The following is a 22,697-nucleotide window of genomic DNA, read 5'->3' on the forward strand; positions in this document are numbered from 1 at the left end:
CATGAACATAGAAAAGGAAACAAACACAATCAAATTTAAAATAAAAACCCCAGAGTCAACAAGAAGGAATACATTACAATATTATTTTAATTTATAGGTAAATTCATAGTGCACTAAAAATTAATGTATACAAAGCATTGGAGGGTTAAGAAGAGTACAAACCATGAAATTACATTCATATACTTAATTAACACACGCATAACAGATAACATTTTACAATTGCCCCTTTCAACCACCTTATGAAGTTTTCTTGATGAGTGTGAAATAAATGGTCCCCAGGGTGATTAAGAAAGATCTATCTTAAATTTGCCAATGCTGACAAGTTTTCTAATGGGAGCATATCAAGCATGGAGAAGTAACATAAGCTGTTTTAGAAAGTGGGTGGCAGGGTCATCCAGCCCTTCAGAATAAGTTTTCTGATCATTAACAGGGCAACACAGAACAAGTGTCAAATTCTTCTTGGGTACCCTTCAGTAAAATCATATTCTCAATAACACTGGACCTGACACATTTTCCCAGAGACCAAGGGCTTGGGAGTCAGGAAGTGTGCTGAGCAGCTGCATTTCCTACATCTATAAAATAAAAAAGATTATCGCGCATATCCCCAGCACTGGTTTCTGAATTCTGCCAGAGACGCAGGAAATTGGGTACCTACTACCAGCCACTGGGGGACATAGAACACTGCCAAACGAGCAAACCAGTTCCCATATTGCACTCAGTGAACACTGCCCCCTGCACATGCGCTGTACTGTTTTTCCCCAGCATGGCCATGCTCAGGCAGCCACAATTAGGGGCAGATCCAAAGCCCTTTGAAGTCAATGACTTCAAAGGGCTTTGGATAAGGCTCCAAATCCAGTAGTAATCAGTCTTCTTTGTTTCCCTGTATTGGTGTGAGTATTGTCATGTTAATGACTATGAACACTGCATGATATGGAGGACTGCAGGAAGCAGAAACTCCCTGCTGAAAGACTAAAGAAAATATATTTTGCCTTAACAGATGCTGTAGGTGATTAATTAGCCTCTTTCAATACCTGTCAGGTTATGCAGTTTGACTCTGTGACACATGACTTTGAACCTATTCACATGAGTATATATTCACAGCACTGCTGTTCACCTGATGAATTCCTCTCAGTTTCATTCTTGTGAAGAGTTGAAATGAATATTTTCATCAAGGTAATGGCTTACTGTTCCTGGCTGGCTTGTTAAGGTTGCACAATGAGACTGATATTCCAATAAATCAAAAAGCAAATAAAGTTGGTTAGTCCTTTAGTATATTGCAGTCTTATAGAAGAGTATCCAAATGATATTTGGGATCTGATAATTTGATTGATGATGGTTTAAGTGACAAGACAATCTTGGGTTTTTTTTCCCTAAATTCCATGAGAACTATTCTTTTTGTGCATTTTAAAACAGTATTTTCTTTAAGGTAGACACACAGTTATAGAGACTTAGATAAAAGACCTCCTGAGTGGCAAACAAAAAGAAAGGAAGAGAGACAAGTCATCTGAACATTAGGTAGTGGAAATAGGGGAGGTAATGAAGATTAAAAAGAAACAGTATACAAAATGAGTCATATAAGATATTGCCCTGCCGTTTTAATATATACCTGTATGTGCAGCATATCTCTTGCAAAATAATGAGCTTTCCAAAAACATTATGCACAAGAAAGGCAAAGGCTGTTAATGCAGAGATGCTGTTGAACAAAAATGAGGTATAACTGAAAGAGCTATGTGAAGAAATATATAACTGTGATTAGGGGTGCAATTTTATTTTAACAAAGTAATGGAAATTATTCAATGAATGTCTCATACACATAAATATCCAGCTGTAAAAGGATAACCTGTGTCCTGTCAGTTATCAACATTCACCTCAATTCTTGGGAAAGGTGAAGAAATATTTTCAAACTAGGTCTCTGGCCTGTTCTGTGAGGGATAGGGGGACATTACAAAAAATCTGTACTATTGTTTCCTTTATTGGGCATTAATGCAGACAATGAACAAGAAAAGTAGCAGGGGAGTGAAAACCCTACTGTGATTCTCAAATGAGGCATTCCCCCACCTCTCTGACTTGTGGGGTGATAAGTATGCTCTGACATACATGGAAGGATATCTGCAGAATATTATTCTTGTTTCTGCAGGTACAAACCCTTCAGTGGAGTGGCATCTCAGTAGGGATCTTATCCAGTCTCTTTCAAAGAACTATAGATAGAACTGCATGATATATCTTGGACAAATAATGTATTTGACCAAAAAAAAAAGATGTTTCAGTTGTCCAGAAATTATTCGCAAAACTGATACAAATAATTTCAACCAATCCCAAAATAGCTGGAGGAGATGGCAGTGTTAGGAGTGCTCTTTCTGCCCCCCTTTATCATAGAAGTTAGGGTGCTCTCCCGGGATGTGGGAAACCCATCTTTGAATCTCTGCTCTGGAAAAAAGACTCAAAATAGACCTTTCCAATTCACTAAAAATTCTGAAAAATATCAGATTTGGATCAACCAAAATCAGTTTTTTCCCTTGATTTCTCAGAACTGAACTGAACCAAAAAAATCAGTTATTCACCCAGATCTATCTATAAAATGCTTGAGCTGTCACTCTAAAAGCTTTACTCTGAGCAGCTATTTAGCAGGTTCTATAAAATATAGTTACCTAAAGTTATGTTCCTCTCCAGACATTGTGGAATTGATGGCATTCATTTAAATGACTAAATGCCTGCTTCCATCAGATGACTAAGAGTGGGAAAGAGCAGGGACTGGAGGAATTGGTGGAAGGGAGGGATAACATGGAGGAATTATGAGCACTGATTAAATAAATATTCCTCTCTGTGCATCTTAATGAATACCTATCTTTGACTGACATAATTTCAACAAGCACAAGTATTGCCTTTTTCTGAAAACATCATCAGTTAGTTACTAAATGGAAAGCCAGAAGGAAAAACAATGGAGTACTAGACTCAGTTCTCTCAAGGTGACTTCATTTAAAAAAAAAAAAAAGGCTCTGTTCTTAGCATTCAATAGGTTTTCAAAGACTGTTTCACTCTTCAGATTTCTTGCCTATTCAGACATGGAAGCGATTCTGGAACATCTCCCTTCAAAACTGGGTCCTCCTTAACCTGCTGTTTTAGTAGAAACTAGACCTTGATGTACAATTTAGGAAGATAGCAGATCCTTGCCGTACACTCAGTATCCTCACATATGAAATCCTCCTCTAGTTCTCCTAGTCATCACTCTACATTTCTTGCCATTGCAATATTTGTTTTAATCAGTACCTTTGTATCAGATCTGATTTCCAGTTACTTTTCTCCCTTTATCTCCAGTATCACCAAGCCTCTTGTCATTGCCAGTCAGCCAGTTTGTTCAGTTTTAGAGCTCACCCAACTCCCTATGGCTGTCACTGACTTCTGCAGGGTAGGTGATTTCATAATATGTCTCAGACATTTTTCTACTGGGGTCCCTGTGTCAGGCATTTCTCCTTCAGCGCTCCCTTTGATACAAAGGTAGATTTTTAAATGTTTAAATTTTTTAAATTTATTTTTCTTTTTGAATAGTTGGATAGTAATATACTGTCATGAATACATAACATGAATGAGAATTCTTATTTAATTGTTTCCACAGGATTTAAGGAAATAAGTCAAAGAATTAGAATGTACCTAACAGTAATCTACAGTCTATGTAAAAGTATCTTCTGAGATCTATCTTTCCACAGTAGTTAATTTAAAAAGTGGCCAAATAGTACATGTATTTATTAAATGTTTTATGTAAAAGATAACCCCTTCAGTAATACTTTCTGTTGAGCAGAAATGTTCTATATCTTTTGAGGAACTAAGTCTGTATAGAGTCACCTAAACCATGCAAGGGCTAAAAGATCTAGAGCACGGTACTGAACATGCTTGCTCTTCTGAGAAGAATACTTCCTTGCCTAAAGCCAGACTGTGATTGACCCTTACATGGGTGCATAGCAGGATAGAAATGGCAAAGAGCTCTCCCCTGTGCACAATTTTCATAAGGGCTAGGGAGAAATGCAGCCTCTGCTTGTAGGGGAGTTGTAGGAACTGCTCTATCCCTATTTCCTTGAAGGTACATAGAACCCTAGAGTGGGAAAGAAAAGCTCATGTCTCTGCTTTCTCCCGGAGAGTGGAACAGGTATGCAGGAGGAGCAGACTGTACCCCATAAAGGATCTACTACTATGTGAACTTCCCCTGTGTACTGGGGAGCTCCAGGTGGGAGAATGCTTCCCAACACTCCTTATAGGACAGTGCAATTCTGCATCTTCCCGTTTCTTCTCTGCGTTGTGCTTTGAAGGCGTGATCTACCTTTGAATTACTCCCCCATTGGACTCAGCAGGGCTGCTCAGATGAGTAAAGGACTACTTGTTTGAGTGAGTGTTTGCAGTATCAGGTTTCTGCCACAGATGATTTTTTTTTTTTAAGCACCAAACATATACAGATCACACAATATTTTTCTTATGACCCTTTGTGAAACAGAGAGCTGAAAGAGATAGAGGTGGTCTTGTGCAAATGAATGTGAAAATTTCCATACCTCAGCTCCCAGCAAAGCAAATTTATTTATTTATTTATTTATTTTAAATTGAAAGCCCATCAAACTGGGTTTCAGAATACCCAATTGATTTTCTAACCTCATTATTTTTCTTCTCATAAGCATTAAACAACTTCACATATAAGATTACTGAAGCTGTGCAAATTAACATGCAAATCTACTTCAACCATGCATTCTTTAATATCAGCTTCAAAGCTGTACAAAAAGATATACAGTTTATCTAATTTCATGATATTTAATGCAGATGTTCCCACAATGCTGATTGGTTGTGTGTGTGTGTCATTAGAATCAAAAGATATGCATGAAGGGTCTTTATTGCTCTCATTACTGATGATAAGCTCAAGAAGCTGATGTTAAGCTGATATCACATTGCTATGGTGTATACTGTATATTTACATACACAAAAAACACATTTCTGTTATGTTAAAACTTTAACACAAACCATCAAAAGCAAAGAAAACCCAAAGCTAAGGCTGACTCTCCATCCTTAACTAAGTATACTTTGCCTGTATGTAGCAAAATACTAGAGACAAAACATCTTTGCAGGTTTTTACTTTTATTTTATATATATCTAATAGTATTAGTCTACACAGAAGACTAACGTTTTGCAACATTTTAATTTTTAAAGAAAGGAAGCCATTCTAAATTTTCATTCCGGTTTTGTTCAACATCTTTATTAATGATCTGGAGGATGGGGTAGATTGCACCCTCAGCAAGTTTGCGGACGACACTAAGCTGGGGGGAGTGGTAGATACCTTGGAGGGTAGGGATAGGATACAGAGTGACCTAAACAAACTGGAGGATTGGGCCAAAAGAAATCTAATGAGGTTCAACAAGGACAAGTGCAGAGTCCTCCACTTAGGAAGGAAGAATCCCATGCACAGCTATAGACTGGGGACCGACGAGCTGGGCAGCAGCTCTGCAGAAAAGGACCTTGGGGTAACAGTGGATAAAAAGCTGGATATGAGTCAGCAGTGTGCCCTGGTTGTCAAGAAGGCTAATGGCATATTGGGCTGCATTAGGAGGGGCATTGCCAGCAGGTCATGGGAAGTGATTATTCCCCTCTATTCGGCATTGGTGAGGCCGCATTTAGAATATTGTGTCCAATTTTGGGCCCCCCACTACAAAAAGGATGTGGACAAGTTAGAGAGAGTGCAGCGGAGGGCAACCAAAATGATTAGGGGGCTGGAGCACAGGACTTATGAGGAGAGACTGAGGGAACTGGGCTTGTTTAGTCTGCAAAAGAGAAGATTGAGGGGGGATTTGATAGCGGCCTTTAACTACCTGAAAGGGGGTTCCAGGGAGTATGGGGCTAGGCTGTTCTCAGTGGTGGCAGATGACAGAACAAGGAGCAACGGTCTCAAGTTGCAGGGCGGGAGGTCTAGGTTGGACATTAGGAAAAAGTTTTTTACTAGGAGGGTGGTGAAGCACTGGAATGGGTTACCTAGGGAGGTGGTGGAATCTCCATCCTTAGAGGTTTTTAAGCTGAGGCTTGACAAAGCCCTGGTTGGGATGATATAGCTGAGGTTAGTCCTGCTTTGAGCAGGGGGTTGGACTAGATGACCTCCTGAGGTCCCTTCCAACTCTAATATTCTATGATTCTATGATTCTAAGATCATGAAAAAATTACAGTTTTTTTGTGTTCATGTAACTGAAAACTGGATACAATTTGTACATAGGTAATTCTTATACTATTTGTCAATTTCTTTCCATTTCTGATTTTGTAATAAGTACAAATTTAGTGAGTGTTAAAATATTTTGAAACAATTTCCTTGGCTGTAACTTCCTAAAATTAAGCTAGGACAGAATTTTGATAGATGAAATACATACATAAATATATCAAAAAACCAAATATTTTGGAACCATTGTGGAATAATTCTGTAAGACTGGATCATAAAATGACAAGGATTTTAAAATATACTAATTGTGTATTTAATTTTATGTATTAGTTAATAGATAAATGATCTGTGTTGTTAACTCTATATAGAGACACAATGAAAGAAACAAAAGAACAGGACCCAGGAATTCACTATTAATTAATATACATTTTCTTATAATCACTCTTTCAGGATAAGGACTGCAGTGTAAACCAAAGTGTGTGCACTATACAAACATGGGTAGAGCATGTCCTTACCTTAAATTCTGATTTTAACGGTTCCACTGACATGCTTGGTAGCCTTGGCCAAACCACTGATCTCTTCTTTGTCTTGCAGTCAAATCATCCCATAAAGACACATCATCTGTATATGGGACAGAAGATGCCTTAAATTTCTACAAACTGGGTGTCCTAATTGTCTCATTGGGTAGTGTAGGATCATCCCTCTAGATCTGTGGATGTCTAGAGAACTGAATGAATTTGGAGATACTCAAAGGGCACAGGTCTACCCGTATGGAGGTTCACCTATATGTATCACCCTGAGTGCATTAGGGTTCTACACCATTTGTCCGTTTTATTGCCCTTGAGAAACATTTTGTTTCTCATTTGGAAATGCAAAATATAAGTACTAACTAACCAAGTAACCAAAAACTAATCTGTGCTAATCCACTAAATCAATACAATTCTCCAGTAGCAGCCTTCAGAAAGGGAACATTATAGACAGCCATGAGCATCACTATATGCCTTTCTTCTCCACATCTCCAGAATACTTGAATACTCCTATAGCATTAACTTTGCATTAAGTTATATGATCAACCTGGATATGCTGGTATATGGGACTATTCTTAAAGTTATACTAATATTATGGCCTGAACTAAGATAGTTTCAAGGATTTTCCTGCAAAATATCTCAGATTAATTTGCCTGTTTGCAGGTGAGAGCAAAACTATTAAGTACATTTCCCTGAGGTAAATTTACAGGTAAAATGGGCAGCTCTTCTACAGGACAACTATAGCATTTCTTCAATTGAAGCTTTTTTGGTGCATAGGGCACAAACTAGGGAAAATCTCACTGTAGCCTATTAAGACACTTCAGTGGGACTATGAGTTTGTCTAAGAAATAATAAGATTTGGATTCTCAATGATTTAATATCAATATTGCCTATGACTTTCACAAGAAAAAGAATTACCACAAGAAATACCATGCTTCTGACATAAATACTTGGAATTCTGAAGAAGAGGATTAACTGAAATAATGGCATTCTGGAACTAGAATGGCTTAACCTATCAACCAGCTATCAAAACAATTTGCTATTTTGAATGATAAGGTTGATATTACCTTTTACTGCTACTCTAGATGATAGCTTTCTTCATGCTCATTAAGGATTTGTTCAGCAAGCTTCACTCCAGACGGTGCCCAGCATCCATTTTTTTGGAATGCCTTTGTAGTGTCTAACCCAACAGAAGGAGGCCTATACACTCACTGGATGGGCAGATTGAAACCTCACTGCAAGATTTTTGTTTTGTTTGTCTGGGCTTTTTTGGGTCATTCTTGGAAGAAATCTATATACACATAATTAAATGTTGTGAAAAAATATCCAGGTATCATCAAGGTAATACATTTATCAAGTAATTCAGTTTAAGTAGAATGATTGTGTTTAGCGTATTGACTTCCATCACGTGGAAAGATAAAATAGCTTCTGTCTCTCCATATCAGTTCATATAGTCTCTGTCTCTCTCTCTCTAAGGAGGGGAAGAAAATTACTAGCAATTATACCTTTCAAGCATAGATATTTTCCATAGAATTCCTTTAAAACCATCACAAAAACTCCTTAGGGAACTGATCCTAAAGAATTGAGAAGAAATGTTTCTTTATAGAGATTATTATTTTACCATAGTTTGTTTTTCTGTAGAGGTCTTTTGTAGTGATGTTTTGTAATTCTTTAGATGGAAATTATATAGATTTTCCAAATCATGCTCCATTGTTGACCCTGATAGATAATATCAAGTGAAATTAAATTGCATCATCCTCCCACCAGATAAACTAAAACTACTTTTCCGTTGGCTTAGCGAACATAGTTAAACACGTAAGGTGAAATCTAGCCCAAATAAAGTTGATGGCAAAACTTTCATCAACTTCAGTTGCATCAAAATTTAACTCATAGGCTTTAAATGCCTGATCCTGCAAAATCTCAGCAGACAACCCCTATTTAAATCAATAGGGGTTGTATACAGAGAAGCCTGTTAAGTCAGGGCCTTACATTACTACATAAACGATTCAAAGATTTATACATGATTTAGCTATTACTTCCTTCTGTCCTGAGTGCCGGGGTCCGGACTAGATGACCTATTGAGGTCCCTTCTAGTCATCTAGTCCTTCTAGCATTTCAGTATGACAACTCATGCAGAAGTCAAGCAAATGCTGAAGTCTTTGCAAAATCAGGGCCAAAGTCAGGAATTTTAATTTAAATAAAATATTAGTGATTTTTTTCATACATTCAAGATACCTGTTTATGTATGCTTACTTCAGTAGCCGGGCCTTTGCTGGTACCTGGAGCAGTGAAAATTTCTTCTGGTGCTGGGTTAGAGAAATCTCAGCTGGGAACTGCCAAGGCAGTGTTCCATGTGATCCATCTGCCTTCCTTGATACTTCTCTTATTGTTTCCATGTTCACATTAAACAGCAACTGCAATTGATAACAATTTAAAGACAGCTGCTTGCCACTATTCATCATTTGTCTGATGAGCAAGGAAAACATTTTCTTGATTGTTATTTAAAATACCCACTTCTAGCTCTTGGATCTATCTGGTTATTTTAATTTCCTCTTTACTGAGATTTTGATTGACTATTTTGCTAAGATACTATATTGCTAATTATATAATGCATTAATTATATTTTATTTACTTACAGTTAAGCAATAACCATAACACACTAAACACATTTAAAAGGTAGACAATTAAAATGATTATTTTAGGTGATTACAATAAATGTATTTCTGTGTGTATGTATATTGCTAGTATAGTGGGAAAATATATGCTATATATATATATATATGATATGACTGATGTATGATTATTTCCAATAGTTGTAGCTGTACTTGTAGTACACAAAATACTTTATAAAACTCTATTTTACATGCTCATAATATTTGATACATTCACCTTTGTGGCTGTAATTTCCATGCCTGGTAGCTGTACAAAAGTGAATTGTACCCCCTAGGTACGGCATCACTTTTGACTTTTAAAAAAAACAAAACCCTCTCATCCAAATTTGGAGTGCAAAGGGAGGCAGCCACTAATGGACCTGCCCAAATCTAATAATAGATACACCACTTACATTACATGAAGGAGGAGCTTTAAAAACAACGACAAACAAACCTCACACACATTTGTATACTGTTAACCTAACTAGGCAGATCTGATCTATTATCATTGCAAGGTTGAATCATTTGTGCTCCCAATTAAGCTCATCTTGATGGTGTGAAATTGCTTGTTGAGAAGCCAGCTTTCTCCCAAGCCACTCCTTATGAGGGAAAGAAAAGATCCCAGTAAAAAAACTGGGAAAGCCACCCTCTTTCTCCACCTTGAGGTCCCTCCTCAAAACCCATCTACCAATTGCACACTGTAAACTGAAACCTGATAACTGTTTTGTTCAACACCTTCATTAATGATCTGGAGGATGGGGTAGATTGTACCCTCAGCAAGTTTGCAGATGACGCTAAGCTGGAGGGAGTGGTAAATACACTGGAGGGCAGAGATAGGGTACAGAGTAACCTAGACAAATTAGAGAATCGGACCAAAAGAAATCTGATGAAGTTCAACAAGGACAAGTGCAGAGTCCTGCACTTAGGATGGAAGAATCCAATTTACTGCTACAGACTGGGGACTGAATAGCTAGGCAGCACTTCTGCAGAAAAGAACCTGGGGGTTACAGTGGACAAGAAGCTGGATATGAGTCAACAGTGTGCCTTTATTGCCAATATTTGGCTGCATTAGTAGGAGCATTGCCAGCAGATTCAGGGAAGTGATTATTCTCCTCTATTCAGCACTGGTGAGGCCTTATTTGGAGTACTGTGTCCAGTTTTGGTCCCCCCACTACAAAAAGGATGTGTACAAATTGGAAAGATTCCAGAGGAGGACAACAAAAATTATTAGGGGGCTGGAGCACAAGACTTATGAGGAGAGGCTGAGGGAACTAGGTTTGTTTAGTCTGCAGAAGAGAAGAATGAGGGTGGGATTTGATAGCAGCCTTTAACTACCTGAAAGGGGATCCAGGGAGGATGGAAGTAGGCTGTTCTTGGTGGTAGTAGATGACAGAACAAGGAGCAATGGTCTCAAGTTGCAGTGGGGGATGTCTAGGATAGATATTAGGAAAACTTTTTCACTAGGAGCGTGGTGAAGCAGTGGAGTGGGTTACCGAGGGAGGTGGTGGAATCTCCATCCTTAGAGGTTTTTAAGGCCCTGCTTCACAAAGCCCTGGCTTGGATGATTTAGTTGGGGTTGGTCATGCTTTGAGCAGGGGGTTGGACTAGATGACCTCCTGAGGTCCCTTCCAACCCTAATCCTCTATGATTCTATGATTCCATGATAATGGCTAGATGGGTGAAAAAACTGTGATCACACTGGCTGGCTAAAAAACTGTAAACCTTCTATTTTATTTATTTGTTATCTCAATTCCCTCTCCTATCCCCAGCTTATACCATTTTTTTGTTGTTGTTGGCTTTTGGGTTTGTTTGTTTTTTTGTCTCCTCCATCTTTTATCGATTTTGTTAGACTGCAAGCTTTTTGGGGTCATGGATTGTTATTTATTATATTTGTACAGCATCTGGCACAATGAGGCACAACCTGGTTCAACTGTTTAGCATTACCACAATATATATGAAATACTAAGTCATTATCACTTTTCCCATCAAACTTTTTTTACACGTCAAAAGTTATGAGATTACCTATGACACAAATATTATAGAATAGTGTCAGAGGGGTAGCCGTGTTAGTCTGTATACAGCAAAAACAACGAGAGTTCTGTGGCACTTTAAAGACTAACAAATTTAATATTTGCTCTGAAGAAGAGAGCTGGAGTCTCTCGAAAGCTTTTGTCTGGAAATATTAAATTTGTTAGTCTTTAAAGTGCCACAGAACTCTCTTTGTTTTTACAAATATTATACATACAAAAGGGCTCTTTCCATTGAAATCGCAAGATGTGGCCTTATAGCCATTTAAAATATGATTTCCCCAGCAGTTGTATTGTCAACCAACAGAAAATATTACATAGACACCATCTTTCTTAGGCTTCTCTTTTGTATATCCAGAAATGTATTTCAGGAAAATAAATTCCAGATATCGACTCTATTCTCACTCCCTCCATCCTATTCACTCTCCTTCCACTGCCACTCTCCTCAGTCACTCAATTTCACCCCCATTGTATTGTCTCCACTAAGAAAAATGGTTTATTTTAACTCGTTAGCCATCTCATGTTTAAAATACACCTTTTTTTCTAGTGTAGGCATGTCTATTGACTATCACTTGGCCTATCCAAATCCACCAAGACACTCCTCTCTCATTCCAACTCCACCATAGGGATCTTCAGAACTCATTCTCTAACCATGAGTTCAGGCCCCATTGAGGGCAATTTTACATATACACTCCTACCAGTTCTTGAGTGTACCATGCCTCAGACTTAATTAGGAGTGGAGTAGGGAGGGAGAAACAGCACCTGATCTCCACCACTTCCAGACCTGGGGAGAGAAGTACATGCAACCTTATCTTGAAAGCTGGATGGAGAAAGCAGTTCTGCTTTCTTGCTGCATCACCACTGCAGACTGCATCTCCCAATCTCCACTCCCACCTTTAGGACGATGGGGACAGCTCCTCCCAAGTCTCAGAGCTTCTTCCTGGACTGAATGGGGCAGTTCTATGATTCTCATTACACACACTCCCACATAAGGAGCCTGCCAGCATAGTCTCAGGCAGAGTGACTAGTGGTAATTCTGCATCACACTCTTCTTACTCAAATTGTCTTGTAAATGCAGCAAGAAGCCTGAGTGGAATACAAATTGGAATTCCTGCATCCCAATCTGGAATGGTGGCAAGCTGACCTGGAAGCAGGGGAATTCTCCTCTCTCTCCTCCATTGTGGCTCTGAGACTTTCAGGAGTAGCCAGCTCACCAGTTGGTGACTTGGTGGCCCAGGTTACCCATTTTTCTCTGTTCCTGGCTGGAACCAGGTAATAGGATCTCCATGTTGCTTCTGCAAGCCTGAGAAAGTGCATCAGGCTTAGCCCCAACTCCTGCTGGATGACAGCAACTCATAAGACAAGCCTAGAAGATGCCACCTGCAGCCAGATATTCTTTCTGAAAATCCTTAGGATTGGCTCTGCTTGGCTCTATATGTTTCATGAGATATTAAACAGAGGCCCTGACTTCTCGTGATCATTAAAGATCCCGTCGCACCTTTTGAAAGAGTAGAGGTGTTATCAGTTGGGGTAATTATATTCACATCTGGTGACACTTTAGGGTTTCACCCAAACCAGTAAGGGGTTGTGTCACCACCTGTCCTATAACCTTGGGTGCTTCTGTGCTTAGAAGTCTGCTCACAGCAAAATTACCTCATCCTAGCTTCCACCAGCCCGGTTACTTCCTTGCAGGGTGGCACCACCAGTCCCGAGTCTATCCAAAACTATCACCTCTGCAGTGCTCAGCTCCCCTCACTGTAGCATTCACCAAACTCCATCAAGTGCATGCTCCTTTAAAGAGACAGTACACAGCACCAGCCTGTTAGTTTGGCAGTGGATTTTACTCTTGAGTTTGAAACACTGCACTGAGTGGGTTGTGTAACAAAACAAGATTAAATTTATTAACAGAGAACAGCTATTTAAATGACACCAAGTAGGAGAAATTGGGATAGAAATGATTGCAAACGAACAAAAGTTAAAGTACACTTCTAAGATGAAAACTGAACTTAAGCCCTTTTGTTCAAAGCAGTTTTTTCCATCACAGTTGTTCTTCCAGCATGGTGGCAAGTTCTTAGACATGAGCCAAGAGAGACCTCAAAGTGCTTGATTTCTTGGTCTCTTCAGGTGAAGGATGCCAAAATGGCTTTTTCTCTCTGCTTATAGCCTCAAAGTTTTGTCTTTGTTTTAAGTCAGGAAGCCCTTCTGAGGGCTCAGCTTGCTGTCTCCACCAGGGAGCTGATGAGATGTTAATTTTTGCAGTCTCCTTCCTCCATCGTGATAGTTAAATGGTTGTCCTGCACTCACTAGTTTGATGGCATTATTTGCCTTCTATGTAAATATACTTCTATTGTCTCTCTATTTACTCAGTTTACATTAGAAACACATTCGAGCAGGTAGGAGCTTGTTCCTTTGTCTAGGGTGGAGTGATTTAAGCCCTCCCTGCTAAACATATTTTAAGAACATATTTCAAGTACCTATTTATAATTTTTCATATATCACCCATACATACATCACCCAGTAATATTAGTTATGTTACCAGTTTGCATATGATAACTTACATGACACCTTTTAGATAGAGATTATGATAACAGTGAGTTGGGGTATGCTCAGCTGGCAGGGCATCTGCTGCATACTGCTAGATTCTGGGGAGCCCCTAGGCCTCTGGCTTTGGGGATATACTTAGTATCTCACACCTACCTAAAATTCCAAATATAGTTTCAGTTGGAGAAGGTTTTTATTGTTTTGCTTTCTCCTATGCTGTCGTATACTATTCAACAGATGCAATTTTTCAGAGTTGGAGCCTTATCAGCAGTGGGTGAAGCAATCCCTGTAAATCAGTTTGTAAAGTTCATGGGATTCCTTCCAAAGAAAGATACTACATAAATGTAAGTAATTATCAACATCATGTGCGTGCTGACACTGTAAAACAATGAAAGAAAATGACAGCAGTATATATCATTATGAGCAAATATTTTACTTAGCTGAAGCAAAATAGTTTTACAGAAATAACTTAATAATTTGATACCATATGTGTTATATAAATGCTTTCCTTGTTTTATTTTTTTCAGAAGCATATTTAAACCCTAGCTTTGTAAGTCAAGAAGATTAAATTCAAAACATATTTTCAGAATTTTGGTTAACTTCCTTTCTAAATCACAGCTATTTAAGATGAAGCAGAAATGAATACTGTGAAAGAGTATATGCAGATAGGAATCATCCTCTCAGTGAATTGTTAATGCTTGAAGAGATACATTTGTATATGAAAAAGTACAGAAACACTAAGTACAATTTTGCAATACAGCTCCATATAAGATACTTCTGTGGTAAAGGTCTATTAAAATGAAATTCAGACTAATGAAATAAACATGATGAACTAAACTGTTCCAGGATCCCAATGCAAAGACCAGTGAAAAAAATCACACTCTCCTGAGCACAGCTACTTTTCTCTTCTAGACCAGATACAAGGAAAAGCATGATTCTGCACCATCCTGGGATGAAGTACAATACCTCCTGGGGCATCTGTGACATTCCCCTGGTGCAATCTGGACTGGTGTATTGCTGCATCACCCACAATACCCCACTCCTGGAACCCATCTTACTCTGCTCTGCTGTGAGAACCCCCACGCCTGGGCGGTTCACGCACGACCTCTAGCATGTAAGTGAGTGAGTGCTTCTAACCAGCCACTCTTTGGATTATGCAACAGAATGACCCGGTCAATACTCCAAGTCCCAGATGCAACCCTAGGAATCTCCATTTTACAATGTTCAGTTATGCCCACTGAACAATGTAAGCTCATATAAGTGTGTCAATTTAACAAAGAAATGTATATGCACCAGCCGGGTATTCCACACGGTGAAAACCAAATGCACTGGTTTAGGTAAAAACAAACAAATAAATGTATTAACTACAGAAGGATTTTAAGTGATTGTAGGCCGGTGGTCCTTTCTGGCCTGGTCGTTTCAGCCCTTCCTCAGGCCCAGGCTCCGAGGAAGGCCACTGCGCCTTCCTACAAGGAGAAGGTGGTAGTGTCTGTGCTCAAGCCTTAGCACCGGCCCTCAGGTAGGGCGAGGCAGACAAGCAGTCTGTGGTCTCCAACCCCTAGGCGGGGTGAGACCGGTGTGCAGTGGATCCGCTGTCGGTAGCGGTAGGGGAGAACACTTCCACCTGGGGTGGCTAGGGAAGGGGGAGGAGGAGGACGCAGGCCCACCCGTCTCCACTGCGTCCCAGCCCAGAGCCCTAGCAGTGGCAAAGTTGGCAGGGCTCCCGCCGCAACACGCCAATGGGATCTTGCCCCTGACTCAGCCACTAGCTATGGCTGTCCCTGGACCACTTCCTCCCCTTGTTCCCAGGCACCTGTCTCCTCCGGGTTCTCAGGGTCGGTGGGGTACTCGGTCCATGGCAGGCTCACCAGTCCCTCATCGTCCACCGGTGGCAAGTCAGGGACCTCCTCTGCAGAGGGCAGCTCTTCCAGGTCGCAGGGTTCCCGGGGTTCCTCAGCTGAGGGCAACTCCTCCAGGTCACAGGGCTCCGGGGGTTCAGTGTCTGGCAGCTCCTCTAGGTCAGGGCTGGCTTCCAAGGGTATCTCCCACCCCTGAGTTTCAGGGGACTGGGCCAAGTCATTGGGGCCTGGGGGTCCGACCCAGTCCTTGGGGCTTTGTGGCCCAGCCCAGTCACTGGGGCCCAGGGACCCTATCCAGTCTTTGGGGCCTAGTAGGCTGGGCCATTGCCGGTGCCTCTTCTCAGGGAGGCCTTCACTCGGGGCAGCAGCCCGGCGGGGTTCAAGCCTACGCGGCTGTTGGTGGGACAGCAGGTCTGCCTCCGGCGGCAGCCTGTCCCTCCCAAATGAGCTGCGGGGCCTTCCTTTTATACTTCTTCCCCTGGTGGAAGCGCCGCCCCTCTGTTGCCGAGTTGGCTGGCCTGCTGGACCTATCACTGTCCAGTTCCCTTGTTGCCAGGCAGACTAGGCTGCCAGCCCTGTCACTGTCCACCCCTGTCGTTCTGGCCCTTTCTCAGGCCCAGGCTCTGAGGAAGGCCACTGTGCCTTCCTACAGTGATTATAAATCAAAACATAACAAGTCAGATTTGGTCAGGAGGAAAAAAACCAGAATGCATTCCAAACTAAGCTTAAAACTTTCAGCAACCATACAAACTTAGGTGATTCTCAACACAGGCTGGCTGATTTCCTTTTAGCAGCCCACCCCGTTGGTCAGCACTTCAGTTGCTTGGTGGTGTTTGTAGATGGAGGTGGAAGAGAGAGAGAGAGAGCATGGCAAATGTCTCCTAGTTTTACAATGTTCCTTCTCCCCTCTCAGGCTTTGCCCTACCCCACCGCTCAGGATCAGGTGATAAAGAATGTCCTTATATGGACTCATTCTTGTCCTGAATGAGTGAGCATTACCTCCTCAGGGTTCCAAGCTGGCCAAGAGAAGGGAAGTGACTCACTCGAGAAAAGGGAGGACACTGTGGTCAGAACTGGACAGTGGCATCAGAAGTATAGGCGATAATATGCCTAAACTAGATTATTTTAACTGATGATTTTAAGGTAATTAACTATCTATCTATCTTTGTAGGAAGTAGTGATCCGGCACAAACTAGCATTTAGCTGACCAGGATTTGATTGTGTAATGCATCTTTAAGAAAGAAAACAAGTAGCATAGGTGATTGAATGCAGCCCTGTATTAGCACCCTATACACTATTAGCTGGTGAGAGCCAGAGTGTAAGCCAAAGTGTGGCTGTGAGGCTGCAATTACACACAGACACTCAGGGTCTGACTTCCATGCTAGAAGGCTGTTTGTGAGTCGCCAAAATAAGAGCTACTACCAGCAAGGTATTGTAAGACACCCATGGTTGCTGGGCAATGGCGACACAGCCCCTCACTGTCTGGATTGCATCCCGGTACGTCACAGTGTAAGTGAAGAGATTAGATAGGGCATTTTAATAAGATCATCATGATTACTTTGAAAAGGCTAGGAAGTTAATTAATCAGAACAACCATAGCAATGGAAAGCATCAAGGAAAATCAATTAAGATTAGAAAGGATTAAAGATAGACCAATAAGATGCTTAAAAAAGCAGGTGCATCAAATCCATGAAAGGGTCAAATGAAACTAAATTTTGCCTTTATTTACATCACATAAATCCACTGAAATCATTTGAAACAAGAGGACAAACTTTCAACTGTCATAAAGCAGCACAGATCAATTGAACTCAATATAGCTACACAGGTTTGCACCAGCTGAGGATGTGGCCCAGAATGCTCAGAGAGTAAATCATTGTGGAAGATTAAGTTTCGCCATTGCATCTGAGATCAGACTCGAAGCTGTCATTTCACAGTGATAAAGAATCACAGAAAAAATCCTTTAACAGCAAGGATATTTATTAAACAAAGAAAATACCATTGTTCCTAAATTTGTGTGCATGCTCTCTCTCTCTCTCTCTCTCTCTCTCTCACACACACACACACACTTACTTTCTTTGTCTCTTCTGTAGAATTTTTGCTTTGAACTTCCCTATACACCCTTGCCTAATTTACTAATACAGGTTTAAAGAAACAATACATATACATTCCTCTCCTCTCTTATAAGGAAGGAACAACAACAAATCATAGACCTGGCAAATCATTTGTCCTGGTCCATTATTTATCTAGTTCTAGTCATCTTTTAGTCTTTAAGCTGGTTTTGCCCAGCTGATTCACTTGGATTATCAAATCCACAAAGAATAGTTTCCCATTCAATATGTTTAAGATGCTAAGCAACAGTTTAAGTTTCTTGAGGTTGGAGGCAGAACATTTAAATCAAGCTCTACAGAAACTGAGTTTGTCGACCTTTAGGTTAAGTTGTTTGGTTCATCAGTTCACACAAGTTTACCTGTTAGAGGGGTTCCAAATTTATTTTTTGCATGAGATTGGGGTTTTCTTATCATGTTATTTACTTAATATCAGAGCAAACTGTAAACCTGTGAGTTAATAGGGTCATGTTTTAGATATTGTAATTAAATTTCAAGGACGTATGTGCTTCTTATAAAGTGAAATAAATGAATGGTAATAAAATGCTTTGAAGTATTGCACCATGTAACTGCTAAGCATTATTATTCTCATCATTTTGAATTTTCTAGCTAGGAAAAGGCTCATTTCTGTAGTTAATTTCATAGTGGAAGGATAACAATAATTTTCAAATTTACTTATGAGACTCCCAGGTAAAAAGTGTTATCAAAGAAATATAATAATTTCAAGTTAATTAAGAGGCTTCTTACTATTTGTCATCAGTGTTTTGTCCCAATAACTGTGTGTGTTGCTTTCATGAGTACATCTCTCACTCAATTTTAAATTCTGTTTCTTAATAATACCCAGGTATGTGAATGTGCAAAAAAGAAATGGTAAATATTGATAAAACAATTGCCAGTCCTTGGAAGCTCAAAGGTCGGTTACCATATTACATATTCCAAAATAAAACCTGTCTCTTGCATGAGATGAAATTGAAAGGGAATTAGACAACTCAAGACTCCTTCAAAATTGAATCTCACAATTAATAATATTGGCGTCTTGAACAGGAGAATCAGCTTCTGTTTTACAATGTTTCTTATTCCACTCCAAGAAATCCAGCTTATCCTGATAATGGTGTCTCTGTCTTCACAGTGCTAAAGCATTTGGGTGGCATGACCACACAACACAGGGTAAATATATTTCAATTCTTTATTCGGGTTAGCCAGTGACACAACTTTCTCTTATTGAAATTAAGAAGAAACAAATTTAATTGAATTTCTGCAGCAAAATAAACCAAAAAACCCCACTGATTTTATAAGTTTCCTGTGAGAGTGCATTTTTGATCACCCTAGCATACTGAAAACTTTCTAGCCAACAGAGCTGATCTATAGTTATTAATTTTTTGTAGTCTCTCCTAGTAGAAATGTTACAGTGCCTGCTGGCTGAAATATTAACCAAGTGAACCCCTTCCCATCTGTCTCTCAGTAGGCTAATGAGAAAATGGATCTGACATCCTTACATTTTGTTCCTTGCTGGTCGGGACTGACGGGGGGTGAGGAGGGATAACAAAATATAACTCTCATGAAGTCTTTATCAGCAACCAGCCCATTATATTCTATATTTTTCTTCAGCTTGTATATAGGAGTATGTCAAGGTATGGTAGATGTTACTTCTAATTATATAAAATATTTTTTCTGGTCAAACTGAGTGTTCTGATTCCACCAAAAGGCATGGAAGTTGATTGACAACTTACATTCTGACACTACAGAAATAATCAGTACTCACAGTATAACAATATTTCTCTTTGCATCCCTTTGTTGGCTCCCCCTTCTCCCTCCCATCAGAAACAAACTATCTGTCTTTATTTCATGGCTATTTGTGGCCTATCCCCAGCCTACCAATGATCTCTCATGCACTACCGAAACATTCACTCCAGCCTTCACTCTCCAGTGATGTCAGCCTTCCATGCCCAATTAAGTTTTCAAATGAACACTGTCCTACTTTCTCTTATGTGTCCCCTAACATGTAAGGCAGCTCCCCTTAAACAGCACAAAGCAATATCATTGTCCCACAAATCCCTTATTTAAACTCTTTCACCATGATATGCACAAAATAATTGACAACAGAAAGCTTGCTGGTATGCTGAGACCACAGCCTATGATGTTGTCCCAGCAGTGTCTCATTGTTTGCTTATGCTCCCTTGCTGTCTTGTGTATCCACCTTTTGTCTCTTGTCTGGTACTGTCGCATTCCAGAGTGCAATTCAGACCAGTGAGGGTGCCTCACAATGCTTTACTTTTGTAGCAACCTGAGCCACTCACAAAGAGCCTGCTAGAATGCAGGTCACACCTTGAGTTTCTTTGTATAGCTGCAGCCCTTGTCCAGCAACTCTGACACTAGTAGCCTGTCAGCAACACACCAACCACACTCTGGCTTCAGCAGCCTTAGTTACTACTTGCAGTGTTGACACCCAATACCAAATTGCCCCAAAAGTGTGTGTCCTGCACAGTCCAGCCCTGCCTGGACAGTTCAGATATTAAAGGTCCGTTGCCCCTGTAAAGGGTCAATATTCAGCAGTTTGCTACTTTAATTGCAGTTACCAAACAGTTCAGTTTAAACACAAAACTGGATTAGTTTGATTAAAAAAAACCAAACCAACAAGTTTATTTGCAAAGAGATAGATTTTAAGTGAGTACAAGTATACAATATTAAATTCAAGAGAAAGAAAGATAAAACCCTTTCTAGTAGCTAAAACTTAACAAGCCAGACTAGGTTCAAAATAAAATCCATACCACAGTTCCCAGCAACATTGTGACCAAATTATCAGGTCAGGTCACTTTTCTTCTGCCCTGTGTATGCTGAAATGCAGATTTGCCTTCTCCCTGCCATTTCCCCTTCTTGCTGTCTCCAGGACCTTATTTACTACTTACATGTAAATTGAGTTAAACTCACATTCTTTTGTTTAGGACATGCCAGTTTAACAACTTTTGCCTAGTCAGGGCTGTGTGGGTTTGAAAATGTGCTAACAGTGTCATAGAGGAGGAATTCATAACTGTATATATAAGTTTGCCACATACATTTCACCATGATATTATTGATGAGCAATTATTAGTTTTCAAATGATATCTCACAAGGAATATTTTGTACAAAGATTATGACAATAATGTGTAGGGTGTGAATACAGAGGTGCTACTAGTTACACATACATAGACTGTAAGATGTTTGGAGTAGAAACCATCTTTTTTTGTATAGTGCCTAGTCCATAACCGGGGTTACTAGATGCTACTGCAATAGAAATAATTCATAAATAATAAAAATAAACAAATTATGGAAATTCTGAATTAATATGTGGTAAACAACTTTTAATATAACTAACTTATCGTCCCACAACATATAATGGAAATACCGAGTTTATCATTTGCTACTTCCTCTAGTCATGACTAGTCATACTTCTACAGCCATGCTGAAGAATCAAGTAGAGTAAAATGAATCATAATTTTTAAATTCAGCAAAAGTTATTCAAGTTCCTCCATTCTGTATTGTGGAACTTAAAGTGAATATGGATGATCATAATTGTATTTCTATCAGAGGCAGAAATAAGTAGCCTATATTATATTATATATAGGTAACAGCAAACCTGTGCCAGTGCAGATCACAGTCCTTAGGGTCATTTGTAAAGAACAGATAGCACAGAAGTAGGAAAACTGAAGAGTTTACTTGTGTTATTTCAAATAGTCCCAGAGGTTTTTATACTGATGGCTGTTTGTTGAAAGGAGAGATGTTTTAATGGTCCCTTCTGGCCACAAAAATCTATTAATTTTTAAAAAAATCTATGAAAGCAAAACATTATTCAGAATGAATAACACAGAACAATAGTCATTCTGGTGCATCTTGGTTTCCTTTTAAGAATTAGTATTAATTACTGCTATCATCAAATACTGGGGAGGAAGCCATTGGGAATGATTCAAGAATATACCACAGTCAAATGAATAGTGTCATTCTGTCAAAGACCCCCAAAATCAAATCGTTTGGGGAGGTCAGATGAGACGATTTATTGGAAAATAAGTTTAAGTTGTTAAATAGCAACAATATCGACATTTGAAAAAGTTTTATATGAAAAAGTAATTGTTCTATTAATTTCAAAGTCAAGTCAATTTTTTCTCTTGAAATTTCTCCATCAGATTTCCCTTCTTTCCTACTTTCAGGGTACCTACTAATTTAATATTACTGCATATTGATGCATTTTCAATTGCTTTTAACTCTCCGCATTATTTCATTATCTACAGTTAACTTAGTAGTCTCTTCATTCTTATCGTTGGTGCCTGAGATCCAGTATCTGTCTCTAGAAATGCTAGGTTATCTAAATATGACTTTGTATAGGGTTTTAATATGTTAAGTTATTTTTCCTAAAGTCCATAAAGAGTATTTTTGCAGACTCTGTTTTTTATATAAGTATCAGACACTTTCTATACATTGATCAGGATCCGCAGATCAAAGACAGAGAGATACAGAGATGGATTTAAGTAGCAGGCCACAAATTTATTAATTTAACAATTGGGCCCACTCCCCTCACATACCAAGCATTTAATTGTATCCAGTGTAAAGTTTCACTGCTTCCACTATATGACCAATAACTTGAGATAGACTTCTTTTCAGTCTGTCCCAGGACTCAGCTCACTTCTCAGTCCTCTCATACTCCTTGCAGCAAGGGGGGTAATGGGTACTATCAAAGAGTTTTTCATTTTGTGATGACATCATGTCTTCTCTTCTCTTCACAGGCAAAAGGTCCACCAGCCATAATCCCGGTCTCATGTACTTCTGGGAGCTGGCTCTTTT

This window comes from Emydura macquarii, unplaced genomic scaffold, assembly GCF_026122565.2.
Source record: "Emydura macquarii macquarii isolate MOO-44397 ecotype Brisbane River unplaced genomic scaffold, CSIRO-AGI_Emac_v2 contig_2473, whole genome shotgun sequence".
Taxonomy (NCBI): domain Eukaryota; kingdom Metazoa; phylum Chordata; order Testudines; family Chelidae; genus Emydura; species Emydura macquarii.